At 39.4% G+C, this 16,838-nt stretch overlaps 1 long non-coding RNA gene across 1 annotated transcript in view; it reads left to right on the top strand.

The window, feature by feature from the left end:
* LOC122562157 overlaps positions 1-8,442 on the top strand; it is a 67,689-nt gene extending 59,247 nt beyond the window's left edge. Inside the window, exon 3 of the long non-coding RNA XR_006315250.1 lies at positions 7,794-8,442. This is a non-coding gene — a long non-coding RNA (uncharacterized LOC122562157). The remainder of the gene's footprint in view (positions 1-7,793) is intronic.
* Positions 8,443-16,838: the final 8,396 nt, after the last annotated feature.

Genomic DNA, 16,838 nt, shown 5'->3' with positions numbered 1-16,838 from the left:
TGAGATTTTCCAGCATTTTCCCTCTCAATGAAGTGTGTCTAATCAAGGCAGTAAAGCATAGTTAGACCAAGCCAACATAATAAAAATGAGAGACAATAGATAATAGGTGCAGGAGTAGGCCATTCTGCCCTTTGAGCCTGCACCGCCATTCAATATGATCATGGCTGATCATCCTTAATCAGTATCCTGTTCCTGCCTTATCTCCATAACCCTTGATTCCACTATCCTTGAGAGCTCTATCCAACTCTTTCTTAAATGAATCCAGAGACTGGGCCTCCACTGCCCTTTGGGGCAGAGCATTCCACACAGCCACCACTCTCTGGGTGAAGAAGTTTCTCTTCATCTCTGTCCTAAATGGTCTACCCAGTATTTTTAAGCTGTGTCCTCTGGTTCGGCACTCACCCATCAGCAGAAACCTGTTTCCTGCCTCCAGAGTGCCCAATCCTTTAATAATCTTATATGTCTCAATCAGATCCCCTCTCAGTCTTCTAAACTCGAGAGAACTGGAAAAATACTGAGAAGAGATGAGCTCAGAAATAATTGAAGGGATGCAATATTCTGTATTATTGATTGGTCAAAATCAACCCTGTAACATTTACTTAGAAAGGATGAGTGACAGTTGTAGGCAAGGAAACCATATGCCTTCCAAGAAAGGTGTACATATGCGTTGGAATCCCATTAGGTTGGGAGCAACCTTGTTCAGTGTGGTTTCAGCCCATAGTGAACCTCCTGCTGTACAGATGGACCATTTGTTAGTATTACTCATGTAGTCCAGTAATACCTCAAAGATTAAGCTGACCTCTGGGCTTAGAGCCATTACTTACACACAGTTACTCAGGAATAAAGACTTGCTTACAGGCATCTGAGGTGTTCATCCGAAAAGTTAAAATAAAAACACAGCAATATTTGAGAGAGCTGACATTATTTTCAAAAGATCACTAGATAACATTATGTAACAGCAATAACAATTTGCATTTATACTTAATGTTTAATGCAGAGGTAAGTCCGAAGAAATCTCAAAAGTGAGAAGAGAAATAAAACCTTTCCAAGCCGAAGGCAAACTGGTTAAAGAGATTAATTTTAAAGAAGGTTGTTAAGGAGGTGGGGAGTTGAGAAAATTAGATTTAGCAGCTGAAGGCATGAACTGTAATGAATGGGGCAGAGAAAGATAGGTATTGAATTAGACAGCACTGGAGGGGTTGTAAGATTAAAGATGGGAAGAAGAAAAGCTGCGGAGTGTTTTAATCCAAGAATGAGCATTTTAAGACTGTTACCATGTTGGACAAGATGTCTGTGTAGATTAGTAAGGATGGGCGTAAGGTTGATTAGTAAGTGGTATTTAGCATTGTATAGGATACAGACAGCAGAAAGACGTTTGACAAGATTATATAAAGGGTAGAGGCTACACCACTGATTTAGGGAACAGGAGTAATCCAATCTGAAGGTGACAAGATTAGGAATATTTTAATAGCAGATTCTCTGATGTAGGAGCAGAGGCAGGTAATGTTATGAAGGTGAAAGCAGGGAGCCTCAGTGAAGATGTTATTGGGTCAGACACTTTGCTGACTACAGCTCAAAGTTAGTTGGAAATATGGTTTATTCTGAGACAATGGCTGATGAGAATCAGAGAACCAGTAGCTGAAGAATAACTCCTCCTCCATCCTCTGTGTTTAACCAAAGGAAATGATGGACCATCTCATCCAGCACTGATTGTTGGATAAATAGTGTGATATCATTGATGCACTGGGGAGGGTTTGCGAAGGGTGGAGCAGGCTATTGCTAGCACATATATTTTGAATGTCAATCCCATATTAGTAACAACATATAGATGAGGAAAGTGAATATCCAAGGAGGGATTCCCAGGCTTATCATGCAGGAAGGGAAAGTAATGATCGAAATGTTTAGGATATGATCGAATAAGTAAAACCAGCCCAAAGCAAGTTATTCCCCTGAAGCTAGATAATGAAGAAGACACATCAAAGAGAATTTTGTCAACCTTGTCAAAAATGAGGAAGTGAGAGTGACTGTTGTTGACATCAACGTGGCATTTTACTGAGTGCAGAATCAAGGAGAACTAGAAAAATTAAAGTCAATGGGAATTGGGAAAAACCCTCTGTTAATTAGATTCATGTGTAGTTGTAATGGAATCTCCAGCAATACCGATGGTGAGGGCATTAAGCAAGAATAAGGGAAGATAGTTGTGGTTGTCAACTGAGCACTTAGCTGAGGAAACCACTGTCTGAGTTCCTCAGGCTAGTGATCTAGGTCCAACCTGCTTCAACAATGACCTTACTTCCATCATAAAGTGAGAGATGGACATGTTCTCTGATTGTACGGTGTTCGGCAAAAGGTACTGAAGCAATTTAAGTCCAAATGCAGCAGAATCTGTATAAGCTTCAGTATTGTGTTGATAAGGGGGAATAACACACAAGTGCCAGACAATGGTTAACTCTATCAAAGAAGTATCCAACAATCACCTCCTGATATTTAATCACATTACCATCAATTAACCCTCCTACTTTCAACATCCAATAGGTTACCACTGGCCAGAAACTGAACTGAATCAGCCACATAATATATTGTGACTACTAGAGTAGGTCAGAGGTTGGGAGCTCTGCAGTGAGTAATGCATTTCCTGACTCCCCAGAACCTGTACAGCATCTACAAGGCACAAGTCAGGAATGTGCTGGAATACTCTCCACTTGTTTGGATGAGTGGGGGGTCCAACAACAGTCAAAGATCTCAATAGCACTCTGGGAAAAGAATCCTGCTTAATTAGCACATCATCTAATACCTTCACCTTGCACTCCTTCCATCAGTGATGCACAGTGCTAGCAGAATGTCTGATCTTCCAGATGCACTATAAGAGCTTACCAAGGATCCTCTGGCAGCACCTACCAAACCATGACACCAGCACATAGAAGGGCAAGGGCAGCAGATACATGGAAACATATTACCTGCTTGGTAACCACCAATTCACATACCATCCAGACTTGGAAATATATTTCCAATCCTTCATTGTTGTTGGGTCAAAATCCTGAAACTCCTTCCTTAATAGCACATTGGGTGTTTCTACAACATATGGATTGCAGCGGTGCAGGAAGGCAGCTCACATTTCTCTTTCTCAAGGGTGACTAGGGATGGGTAATAAATGCCAATTTAGTCAGCGATGCCCATGTCCCAGGAATGAATGAATCAGATGAATTGATCAAGGAGAATACATCGTGGTGTATAGTCAAGGAACATCACGTGAGCTTTTGGTCAGGATTGTTTAGGTATTGAGAGAGGTGAAAATCTGATGTCCAGGTTTCAATGAGGGAATGATATAAGGTAAGTATTGATCTTTGTGATGACACCATCTTTAATGACCTTAATGAGTGAAACAAATTAAGTGATATTTAGAACTGTCAGAGGGTTTAAGTGCGGCTATTTCTGGGTGGCATAGTGTGAAATGGACAAAGCCAATATCGGAAGAGAGGTAACCATTTGCAATAGGAGCAAACAGAATGGAAAGTTTCAGAAGCAGCTAAATGAATGGTCTCCTTGGATGCTGCCTGAACTGCTTTGCTCTTCCAGCACCAATAATCCAGAATCTGGTTTCCAGCATCTGCAGTCATTGTTTTTACCTGGTCTCTAACCTTCACATGATGTTCAAAGTGCAGGGGTAAGAGAGTGGAGTTTAATATTGCAACGGGTAGCAGAGTAAAGAAGATTGGTTACAGATGGAATTACTCTCAAGACTTTTTCCAAAGTCAGCGCAGAAGGATTTGGGATTTGAAGGGGTAGCAGACGATATGAAGAAGTGGCTACAGAGGCTTTGGTCAATGGAAGTGATCCTTTATTGTTAGAAGAACAAAGGTGGCAAACCCAATGACTTGGCTTTAAATGGGGCAATCAAATTTTAGTTTGCCAAAGCATTTTGCTTTTTTCAAAATGATATGCAATTTAAGTTACTGCTATGTTTCTTTAAAATGATTGACAAGTGCTGGATAGAAATAGAAGCCTATTTTCTTAACAAGCTATTTATGTTATTAATTGCAGTTACTCAGTTCTAAACAGTATATTAACACTGAAATGTAACCACCGAACCAGATTTTAATGCACCCTTTTTTATAGGTTTGTACATTAATGTGTTTAAGGTGCCGGAACAACAGCTTTACAAATAGTTAATGTAGCATATTAAAAATACTATATGAAGAAAAATGAACAAACGCGATACATAAATTTCCATATCACCTGTGCAGGATTCAGTGATGCATTGCAAAGTCATGGGCTTCTGTTGTTGTGACTGATGCATTCTTCTTTAATAAAATTGTTGATAGATGTACTCAATCACAACAAGTAAGTTTGGTTGACTGAGTGTCTATTGTGTCTTGGCAAAGATTTATTTGGCTATAAAATGCAAATCATTCCCTGGAAATGTCTCCTATTTTAAAGCATTATGTATTGGTTTAAAATTTTAATCATGCTGCAATTTCCTCTTACACAAGATGTCTATGTCACATGTTGAAGCACTTAGTGAGCTATCTGTTGGCTCATAGAGAATGTTCACACTGCAGTGCATGAGAACATGATTTGGAATAGTACGATTATGATTCCCCTTAGTGGGTTCCTGGCTAGGCCATTAAAGGCAAGGGTTCACAGAGGGATGAAGAAACAAATAGTCTGTACAGTATTACCAAACAAGTTTCATATGTTCACAACAGCTGATTCAAAAGTACAGAGGGTGCCATGCTGGGGACAGAGTTATCTGGGGAATGCAACATGATACAAGAAAAATCCAATGCTGTGAATAAGTATAGCCAAAAATATCAAAAGAATAGAATTGCTGCTTTGTGCATAATTTGAAGATTTGTCTTATTGTATTTGTTTTATGGATCTTGGAGTGTTCAGCCTCCAAAGTGATTTTCATGGATCCTTGTTCCTAATGGCAATGAGTGTAGAATCTTTGAAAAGATCACACCTCCAACTGTTCTTTAACAGAACTTAACGTAAATGAAAGATATTTTGCCCACTCGTAGCTATTTTTACACTTGAGTGCCCTTGCTTCCAATGACTGATGAGAATCAATGACTATGCAAAATTATGGCAAAGGTCAAGGATGTCAATGTTTTCTATGATCCCAGCTGATGGTACCACCGGCCAAATCAGATTCCAGGATGAAACCTAGCTTCATAGATCATTAGTTTAATTTTTGCAGTTAGTTACCATGGTATTTAGTCACTGAAATAAATTCATTACACAGAAGAATAAAATACCTATACATATATCATAGCTTAGTAAGATCTTAATATAAACAGTAAAGTTTCGATCTACTTTCCAAAACTATCCTTTTACAGATACTCAATCCCAGAGAAATATCATTTCTATTTTAAATCTTTAATTTCTTATTAATTGTCCCTTTTCAGTAGAAACATTTTGCCCGTGGACACCACCGAAATCTAGCTAGACAGTTGATTGAATTGTGCACATTCCTGGAAATTCTTTCTGACTCATCGTTTGAAATAACCTTCTGACCTCTTAAAATAAATTATCTTCCTAGAACTGAACAACACATCTAAGCCCATTTCAACAAAATCCAAATTCCAAATGAGATAATGTTATGCATTGTTTATCATACGTTTGAAATGGATACTTTAAATACTTGAGAGCTTATCCTGATGCTATTGAGCCAGAGGGGAACATCATTTTGCTGATGAATTTTACAGACTCCAGTATTTTCAATTCATATGCATCAAAAATGGGGTAATTAATTTGCAATCTGGCAATGCCCATTAGAAGTTTCAATACTAGATCAAGTTACACTAAAATATAAATTTTCTAAGAACTTTGTAGCATGCACAGATTATTTAGTAAACTCATTAGAGATGGCTCATTAAAAATGATGAAAATAAACTTTGTTAATTAATGGTTGAAGCTGTTGGTTAACAGGATAAAAAGAGTTTTATTTGACCTTATAAATTGTGTGTATCATAGAGAAGCAATGAGCTTTAGTTTGGGATGTTGTGGTAGCCTTTATCTTTAGTTAATAGATTTAGCAGGCTTTTATTTTCTCCACATGAGAAATAGATTTGGAGGCTTTGATAGCTCAGTATAATTTGCAGGTTCATTAACAGAGAGCACCTTTTTCTATCATTGCCTCAACTGCTTTCTTAATAGCTGTGGGCATGTTTTCAATGACTGCCTGATTTGAAGGGCAATGCAAAACAGAAACAGAGAAAACTGAATGTAGTTTAGCCCTTTGAGTTAACCAAAACAAGAATGTTCTGGTGACTTAAGAACCATGCTAGTCTTGTTTGTTATTGTTGTGTCTAGATGTCAAAAGACAATTATAACCAAAGAGACCATCTGTGCCTCGATGTGGATAGTTAATAGAGCAGTTGCATTGTGATTTGAAAGAAATTTTTCAAATGGGGGTACTTTCCCATCACCTTACAATGATGGTTAATGGTGAGTGAAAAACCGGAAATGTGTATATAATGTGAAATAGGTAAAATAAATTCTGCAATTTCATCATTTTAAACTCTGCATTTGTTTGTTCAGGAACATTATTGAACACACTTCAACACCAAGTAACATTCTGATAAGATTTCAAACAAATGATCAAAAACTTTTTTAAAAGCTAGGTAAAGAAGGAAATGGAAGTAGGGCAGAGAGAACTGTGAAGGGGCATTAGAAGCAACCTTGTGAGAATGTCACGGAGTTGCTACTCACCGGGCATAAATAGCACAGTGTGTGAAGAGTTAGATAGAAAGAAATGTAGACTGATCAGCATTATACGCTTGAGTTTGTAGAATAGTCTTTTAATAATGTAACAGTAAGATTTGAACTGGATCTCTTATTATGATGAACTGTAGCATTTAATCTTAAATAGTGTTATAAAGAAGCTTAAGCCAGAAGACAGTTTGCCTTCTTCTGACCAGTCTGTCTTGGACTCAAGGGATTGGGACATTAAACCACATGACAAAAGAGAGTAGTTCTGGAGTGAGTGCTAGAGCTTGGGCCTGAGGCATTTAAGGTGTAACTGTCCATTAGGGAACAGTGAAAATTGGGAATATGAAAGCCATCAGAATTAAAACAGCATAAACACCTCAAAGATTGCAGAGATAGAGATTGTAGAGAAAGCCAATTATTTGAAAACAAGGATGGGAATTTTAATATTAACATGTTGTCAAGTACGTAGTTTTATCATTGTCAGTACTTTCTTTTTGAAACATTGGTATTTATAAAGATCAAACAGTGCAACAAGTAGTGTAATTCTTAATGCTCAATTGTTTGCATTCTGCATGATAAATAAAGTACAGAATAGATAGTGAAAATGCTAAGTCAGTTGATTTATTCTTTAAGCAATTTAAGAAGCAACTTAAACTCTTAAAGTTGTAGCACCTGGAAAAATAATCCCTTCTCTGCATTCTGTAAGCATAATTGGTTCTGCTTTGTGCTTTTACTTTGCTGGCAAGTTTGTTGTGACTCCTTCTAGTGCCTTATCAGCTTGACTTTAAAATGCATGCAGTTTGGAAGCTTTGGAGTTGTTTTTCAAAGTCCCAGTATTAAGAAATTGAATGGAGGGCCTCATGGCGTTACTGTATGCCCTTTCTCTAAAAGGCTCAGCATCTCAATGATAGTCTGTAAACATCACAGATGGCAAATCCACTTGAAATATTACTAAATAACATGCATGCTCATTGTTCATTCATTTATTTTGATATACTAATTTTGACTTTAAATTTCCTTCCAATTTTTTTGCTTTTCTCATCCCCATCCTCAAAATTCCACATGCTGTTGCTTAAAAGATTGGAGAATGACCTGTTTGTGGACCTCGGCTGCAAATGCTATAAAGGAAGTTGAGGTATCCTCGCTTGGGTACAGATGGTCCTGCCTATATATTTGATTGACGTTGGGATGTTTTTAAAGCAGGCCAGAACAGTGATGCAGTGGTTTTGTCAAGGGTCACCCTGAAGAGATCCATGCAATGAAGGACTTTGTCTCAGGGACACTCACCATGATTAATGTTAGTCATGGCTGGAGGGCAAACAACTCTGTGAAAAAATGCTCTTGATCAACTTAGAACTTGCTGGTCTTCTCTGATGAGTTGAGCATGACTGAGCATTGCAAACTGGGATATTCCAAAGTCCATGACTAAATGCTGAAGGATGCACTAAAGCTCAGAGCAGTTATCATGAAGGCATGCTAAAAGGTTAGAAACTGGGTAAAGCCCCTTGGTCTATACATTTGACAGGCAATTAATCTTGTGAACATTAACTGTATTTGTAAATACGGTAAGTAATATACCAATTTGGTTTGTGCCTCAAGTAATTTCAATTGTGAAAGATCATGCATTGTATATTTATAAATTTTTATGAATAAAGGATACCTTTGAGACAAATGTAGAGGGCAAATGAAGATTGTAACTTCATGGAGACTGACAGCTGAACTAAATCAGCCTTTCTACCTCTATATTCACAACACAGTAAAACTAAAACCTTCAAAAACCCTCTAAAGTGGTTTCTAATGAGACTTTCAAACAACCAGTCCCACATTCTACGAATACCAAATTTCAGACACCAGTTTGTATCTTAAACAAAAGACTTCACAATTTTTTAACAATATAATAAATTGAGTAGATCAAAATTAAGCAACAAGTAATCAAACTGATCTATGCTATACACCGCAAAGCCTTTGTTTTCTGCCCTATGTACACAAAAGACAGACAAACAAACAAAGTTTAGAGGATTAAAAAAAATAACAACAAAACTGACCAGATTATTGAAATGGTTTTCAAGCAGTGTTGTTCCACAGATTTTTATTTTGAAGATGTTTAGATTAGATTAGATTAGATTACTTACAGTGTGGAAACAGGCCCTTTGACTCAACAAGTCCACACCGACCCGCTGAAGCGCAACCCACCCAAACCCATTCCCCTCTTGTTCAGGGTCATGTTTTCAATTCACTCAGATAATGGCAGTAACATTTATAATTTAGTTTTCTGAAGAATCTGGACCTAATTATCCTTGTACCTAAGATGGTGCCATAACTGGTGACTTGTAAACTTTTCACTGTACTCATTTGAGTATATGTGACAATAGAGCTAATTCAATTCAATTTTATTCTATTCTCTGAGCTTTTAAGTAAGATTGATGGGCACCAGCCGCATGCAGCCCCCAGCTAAGGAAATTGGCATCCAATAATTGCCAATCCCTCTGGATTCTGTCTGGGTGTACCACTACCTGATCCTGATCCACTGCCAGGGTGCTTAGGCCGCACAGATCTGTATGCACAACATGCATCAGCAACGAGCATTGAAAGACTGCCTCAGGAACACTTGGTAAGCACAGGGACAGGCATCTGGAAAACAGGCTGCATCTCAGGAGTACTTACTTGCTCTCTTAATGCTTGTTTAGTTGGTGCATGCTTGCACCATTCCTTACCCTGCCTTGCCTTGCTTTGTTAATTAGTGCAGTCGCACAACCAGGCTGCCTACCTCGCTGGTTCACAGTGAAGGAGATGCGCATCTTAATATAGCACAGGCCACAATCAGTGAAAACTGGGGACAATAGTTCATTGTCACGAACACTCAACACTGGAGACCCCAGAGGTACGTACTCAACCCCCTACTGTATTGACTGTATACCCATGATCACGTCGCCAAATACCAGGCTAATGCTATTTACAAGTTCTCTGATTACATCAGTGGCACGGGGCTCCGTGGTTAGCACTGCCGCCTCACAGCACCAGGGACCCAGGTTCGATTCCAGCCTGGGGCGACACTCTGTGTGGTGTTTGCACATTCTCCCCGTGTCTGCGTGGGTTTCCTCTGAGCGCTGCGGTTTCCTTCCACAGTCCAAAGATGTGCAGGGTAGGTGAATTGGCCATGCTAAATTGCCAATTAGTCAGAGGGAAATGGGTCTGTGTGGGTTACTCTTTGGAGGGTCGGTGTGGACTTGTGGGGCCGAAGTGCCTGTTTCCACACTGCAGGGAATCTAATCTAATCGAATCTAATCTAATCTAATCTAATCACCATAGTCAGTCAAATTTCAGATGGCAACAAAACCAACAACAAAGGGAGGTGGAAGACCTGGAAAAATGGTGCACTGAGAACAACTTAGCTCTCAATGCCAGCAAAACCAAGGAACTCATTACTGACTTTTGACAGGATGTTACGCTTGCCCCCATACACATTAACACCACAGAGGTGGAACGAGTGGAGAATGTGAAGGTCCTGGGAGTGGTCATCAACAACAAGCTTTCTTGGACTCTTCATGTCGACACACTGGTTACAAAGGCCCAACGTCTCTTCTTCCTCAGGCAGCTGAGGAAATGTGGCATGATGGCGAATACACTTGCCAACTTTTATATGAGCGCCATAGAGAGCATTCTGTCTGGGTGTACCACTACCTGGTATGGCAACTGTACTGTTCAAGATCTTACACGGTTACAGAGAGTGGTGAACTCGGCCCGGGCAATTACAAAGACCAACCTCCCATCTATAGAATCCATCTACCAGGCCCGCTGTCAAGGAAAGGCGGCCAGCATTCTCAAAGATCCATCTCACCCTTGAAATGTTTTTCTACAACCTCTACCATCGGCGAGAAGGTACAGAAGTCTGAACACATGCACCAGCCGGTTTTGTAACAGTTTCTATCCTATTATTATTAGAATACTGAATGGACTCACAAACTCTTAACATTCACCTGCACCTGTGTATTTGTTTTTGCCGCTGTTTACCTACTATTTACTTTCTTTGCTACTTAACTCTGTGACCTGCCTGTATTGCTCGCAAGGCAAAGCTTTTCCCTGTGCCTCAGTACATGTGACAATAAATTCAAATTCAAATAGCATCATTTGGTGTTGATTTCACATCTACACCATGTCCAATCAGGGGACATTTGATGGCGGTTGCACATGTTTAACATCATTTGTGACTCCTCAGGTACCGAAGCTGTTTACACACAAATGCAACAAGACCTGGACAATATCCAGACTTGGGCTGACAAGCGGAAAGTAACATTCGCACCACACAAGTGTCAGGCAATTATCATATCCAACAAAAGAGGGTCTGAGGCCTCAGAACCTTTTTCCTCAGAGGTCATGGAGGTGCCTAGTTATGGAGTAGTCCATTTCTTTCCAGGGGTGGTGGCCACCCCACTGATACTTGCAAAGGACAGAAGGCATGTGGAAAATGATTAGAAGTGATGAATGATTCTGCCAACGCATTAATTTAGAGTTGAAGTGGAATGAAGAATGGAGCTTACTCCATTGAAGAGATATGGACACGGCTAGCTGATGGAAAGGATTCCCTTCTTGTTATGGGTGAGGAGCTTAACGTTGGGTACTCCTCTGGCTGTCCTGGCTATATCCACCCTGTTACAGCCATGGAGTCCTTGAAATCTCCAGCACAGGAATAGGCCCTTCAATAATCACTTATTTATTTAAATCCTATCTTCTAGCTATAGAAGATTATGGAGGGCTATGGTACGGGCTTTTTTCGCCTACAATAGGACAGGGGGAGGGATTACATGAAAGTAACATGAAAGTGGCTGACACAGCTATTGTCACTGATGCAGCTAATCTCAAGGTGGTGAGGTATCCCAGGTGAGTGAGTGCAAAGACGTGGTAGGGTTAGTGGTTTGGTGGAGGGAGAGGAGTGCAATGAGAAAAGATGTCACACTTGATAGTGCAAGTGGTGGAGCAAGAACCTTTGTCAAAGATGGGTACTGTGGCAAAGCTATAGTGAATGTGAGGCTGCAGAGAGAGGAGTGTGGCACTTACCCTGGCAGAATAGAGAAGGTCATTGATCTTCTTTGGTTAAAAATAACACAACACCAGGTTATAGTCCAACAGGTTTATTTGGAAGCACTAGCTTTCAAAGTGCTGAAGGAGCAGCGCTCCAAAAGCTAGTGCTTCCAAATAAACCTGTTGGGATATAGCCTGACGTTGAGTGATTTTTAACTTTGTACACCCCAGTCCAACACAGGCACCTCCAAATCAGATCTGCTTTGGGCACTCCTAGTCATTTCTCTGGAATGTAGAAACAGCACTGACCTCGATGCAGCCTTGAATCAGGATAGCAGGATCTGGGTCATTTCCTGTTCTTTCTGCCTATCCTCCCAAGAAGAGGATAGTCTTGGTCTGGACCACCCCATCTACCCAGACCTCCAGGTCCCTGTCGGAGAATCATGATGTCATTTTCCCCTTCTCCAATCTCTTCTGAATGACTGCCGTTCAAGCGGGGCAGCTTCAGAATGCCAGTGCTTGTCCGGGTGCAAAATAGTCTCCCGAACAGGGAGCAGACTTAGCAAGTGCTCACTCTGTCAATTCCACTGAAGTGAAGCAGTGATGGGGAGAGGCTTCAGCAATGCTGCAAGTCCCTTACACACAAGTGTGTGTCTGCTCAGAAAGAAACCCAGAGAAAAGAGAGGGAGCAAGGCAGGCAGAGAGAGGAAAAAGGAATTTTCAGAAAACTCCAAGTCCCAGAGAAGAGGCATTGAATCAGTTATCCGGATAATCAATTATCCAAACAAAATACTGCCTCCCATCTTGATCAGATAATCGAGGTTCTTCTGTATTCCATTGTTCGAGGAAGTTTATTTAACCTCACCTCACCATATTCAATGGGCTCAGAGTCTCTCTATGGAGGTTCAGAGTTCCAAAGTCTCTCAATCCTCTCTGAGAAAAATATTTACCTCAAATCTGTCCAAGAATGGTGACCCCTTATTTTAGAACAGTGCCTCCTGGCTCTGATCTTATTCAGAAGAGGAAAGATCATTCACCTTCTCCTGACTGTTCAGGATTTTAAGTACAATAATCAAGTCACCCCTCACTCCAGCGAAAACAATTATGCCTAACACTTCCTAATAAGACAACCCACACAATCCGGGTATTAATCTAATAAACCTCTTATGAATTGTACTCAGTACATTTAAGTCCTTCATTGAATAAGGAGAACAAAACAGCACACAGAATTCATGATGTGATTGCACCAATGTTCTGTATAACTGAAGCATTACCTCCTTAGTTTTATGTTCCATTCATTTCATAATGAGGGATATTATTCCATCAGCCTTCCAATTATTTTCTGGACCTATGTGCTAATGTTTTGTGACTCATGCACGAACCTGGATCCCTCTGTACCTCAGAATTCCAAGTCATTCTATGTTTAGATGAAAGGTGATCATATTAAGGTTTTTCCTTTATATAATCACATGTCACATGCGTGTTTACCTCGTTTCTCCTGGGAGCATTGAGCTAAGGAGCAAACTGTCTTCTCCAATTTCAAATCTTCCAGGGATCTTATGAACAGTTGCATAAGTTGCTTTTAATAAAGTGAAGAATGTGTATAAGGAGAAAAGTTGAAACACTGAAGGTTGGGAGGGCAGGCAGCACCTGTGACCTAAATCAAAGCTCAGTGGATTTGAAAATGCATTACTTGATGAGAATCAGCAAATTGAACAGTATGTTATGTCGTGCTGGAAACCAATTCACAAAGCACAAAAACCTAATATGTTTTGGCCTCTAAATGGGAAGGTAAAACGATTTGTGCTGTGGATTTTCACTCCTGTCAGGAGCTGCCACCATGATTGATTGAATGCCACACTATGTACAATGAAGCTGAAGCTATTAAAAATGCAATTAAACAAACATGAAGAATGATGTGTCTCTCTTAATAAATCATAAAAACAATTTCAATCTTCCACACAGGTATTATGGTAAATGGCATTCATCCTATTTTTAAAAATGCATTATGGATTAGTTTAGCGCCATTTATGTTCTGCACTTTTAAAGATTTTTTTTCTAATTTAGCATTACAATGAAAAAAATGTGATAAAGATGGCAGGGCCTGTTAGTTAATTTAAGTTGAAAGGGCAAATGATCATAAATGATGATAGTGAGCAGAGAGAGACCACTCGCTATTATTGTAAATAATTTGTATTTGGCCAAACAACACTACACAAAGTCTGGCATGGTTTTGGAGAGGAATGTCCGTACAGTTTCATTTTCTAGTTAGAAGGAAACTTCGCAGCACACAGACTGCATCTTTTCTTGCAAACAGGATTTGAACCGGGAGCAACTGTTTTATCCACAAGTTACACAAGTGGGTGCTTAATTGAAGACGCAAAGTTTCATGAGTTTTACTGCATTAGTGAAACTTTTCACTTTGATTTCTCTAAGGTTGGTTTCTTTTCACAAAACCCTAGTTGTGTTAGAGCTTTTACTCCGTGATTAGTCCTGTGTGAAATATAAATCCAACATAAACTACTTCATATATGAGATGATAGACTTGAGTGCACTGCAGGAGATGGCTTTTTGCAAATGTTTCAGACTAGAGATAATGCAGTACTTTTTGGCCCAAAAATAGGGGGAGTAACTGACCTTATGTTGCAATAGACATCTGATGACAACTATATTGTGGATTTTTCTTTTGTTCTCTCACTCATTTTCCAATATAGGCTACAGTTCAAAGCAATTCCAGTTGATCAAGTTGTATTGTCTCATCAATGGATCTGTTGTTGAAATTTCATTTTCAGAAGTTGCATTCTCTAAAGCTGCAGCTTCCTGAAAAGTGATTAATAATGAATTGTTGGACAAAATAAGGCATTCCCTGCTTTTGTAAAAGGGCTATGTAACCTCTGTATATTGGGAATTTCTGATCTTATTTTTCCTCTCAAAATATGCAATGTGCTGAATGTAACAAATATCTTATTACATCATGGGGAATATTTCAAGACATGTCTGCAAGAAACACTTTAAGTGTAACGTTAAAGAAAATCTTTTTAAAAATGCGTTAGAAATTGAATTAAAAGGCAATCAGGTCATTTGAATTCTAACTTATCCAGTGTGATCTAAATATCAATATTTAGACCACATTGCATTAACACATCAGTTCTTTGATTCTAAAAGCTTTTGAAATATATAGAGAATAAAGTTTTCTATGGTAACAGAAGTAACAAAGCCTGAGGAGAGATCAGACAGATAAATTATATCAAGGAGGTAAACAGACAGAGCTGAGAAAACAGAAGGAAGTGAAAGAAGAAAATTGATGAATATAATAGAAAATATTGAAAACTATACAGAGTTGACACAGGCTGAAGGGGTAACCTTATCGAGGTTTATGAAATCATGAGAGATGTGGATGTGGTGAATAGTTAAGGTCTTTTCCCCAGTGTAGGGGAGTCCAAAACTGGAGGGCGTAGGTTTAAGGTGAAAGGAGAAAGATTTAAAAGGGACCTAAGGGGCAATCTTTTCATGCAGAGGATGATGTGAGCATGGAATGAACTGCCAGAGGAAGTGGTAGAGACTGGTACAGTTACAACATTTAAAAAACATCTGGATGAGTATATGAATAGGAAGGGTTCAAAGGGATATGGGTGAAATGCTGGTAATGGAACTAGATTAATTTAGGATATCTGGTCAGCATGGATGATTTGGACCGAAGGGTCTGGTTCCATGCTGTAAAACGCTATGACTCTATGACAGGAATTGAGTAGAGGTTGGAGAGGAGTTGAACCAGCTCACTGAAGAAACTGGAGAAGAAATGAGCTAAAAGCGCAATGAGAAAAAAGTGTGAACAATTAATGGAAAACTGTTGGAAGGTTGAAAGGTGAGATATTAATGGAATTTAGAACATATATGAATTTATGTGATATCATAAGAATTTCCCCATGATTTTTAAATGCTTACTTAAGTTTGTTGATGAGCGAAAAAGCTTCATCTAGCTGGGAATGTGTTATTATGCAAACAGGTGCTGAAATATAATAAAGATATAACAGTGAGTATAACTTTGCTGAAAATGGAACGGGAGGAAGATAATTATTTTTTAATGAAAGTTATCATTAGAAAAATAGATCTACACTGTCAAGAAAACTGCAACATCAAGTATGATGCCTCTTTAGCCAGCAAGATGCACTAATATAACCTTGTGATGTCTGCAATGTGTAATCTACTTAACAGCCCTTCTGAAATGACCAAGATCACAAAAGTATTTATCATGTGAAAATCATGTTATTATTTGAAAAAAGGGGCCATTTGTAATTTATCTGCTATTCTTATAGAGTATTTGTTTGTTTTTCAGCTTAGCTCTTACATTGTGCTGTTATGCAAGGATAAAATCTTTAGTTCACACGTGAAAAATTTGACCATTAATGTTATGACTTGATTAAGAATGTGAAGGTGTTTAATTATATTTTGTTTAATTGGAGTTTATTATAAACACTGTAAGAGCGACTCGGTGGCTCAGTGGCTAACATTGCCACACTCACAGTGCCATGGATCGAGGTTCGATTCCAGCCTTAGGTGATTGTCTATGTGGAGTTTGCATGTTCTTCCCATGGTTGCATGGGTTTCCTTTGGGTGCAGCCAAAATATATGCAGGTGTATTGGCCATAATAAATGTGGGGTTACGGGGATATGTTAGGGGGTTGGATCTGGGTGGGATGCTCTTTGGAGGGATGGTGTAGACTCAAAGGACAGATTCTTTCCATACTGTCGAGATCCTATGATTCTGTAGAAAAGAATACCATATGAGGAGAAAGTAAGGTCTGCAGATGCTGGAGATCAGAGCTGAAAATGTGTTGCTGGAAAAGCGCAGCAGGTCAGGCAGCATCCAGGGAACAGGAGAATCGACGTTTCTGGCATAAGCCCTTCTTCAGGAATGAGGAATGTTTGTCCAGCAGGCTAAGATAAAAGGTAGGGAGGAGGGACTTGGGGGAGGGGCGTCGGAAATGTGATAGGTGGAAAGAGGTCAAGGTGAGGGTGATAGGTCAGACGGGAGTGGGGGCGGAGAGGTCGGGAAGAAGATTGCAGGTTAGGAAGGCGGTGCTGAGTTCGATGGATTTGACTGA

This window comes from Chiloscyllium plagiosum, chromosome 24 (assembly GCF_004010195.1).
Source record: "Chiloscyllium plagiosum isolate BGI_BamShark_2017 chromosome 24, ASM401019v2, whole genome shotgun sequence".
Lineage (NCBI taxonomy): Eukaryota > Metazoa > Chordata > Chondrichthyes > Orectolobiformes > Hemiscylliidae > Chiloscyllium > Chiloscyllium plagiosum.
Note: the sequence above shows the minus strand (reverse complement) of the source record. Positions and strands in the feature narration are given on the sequence as shown.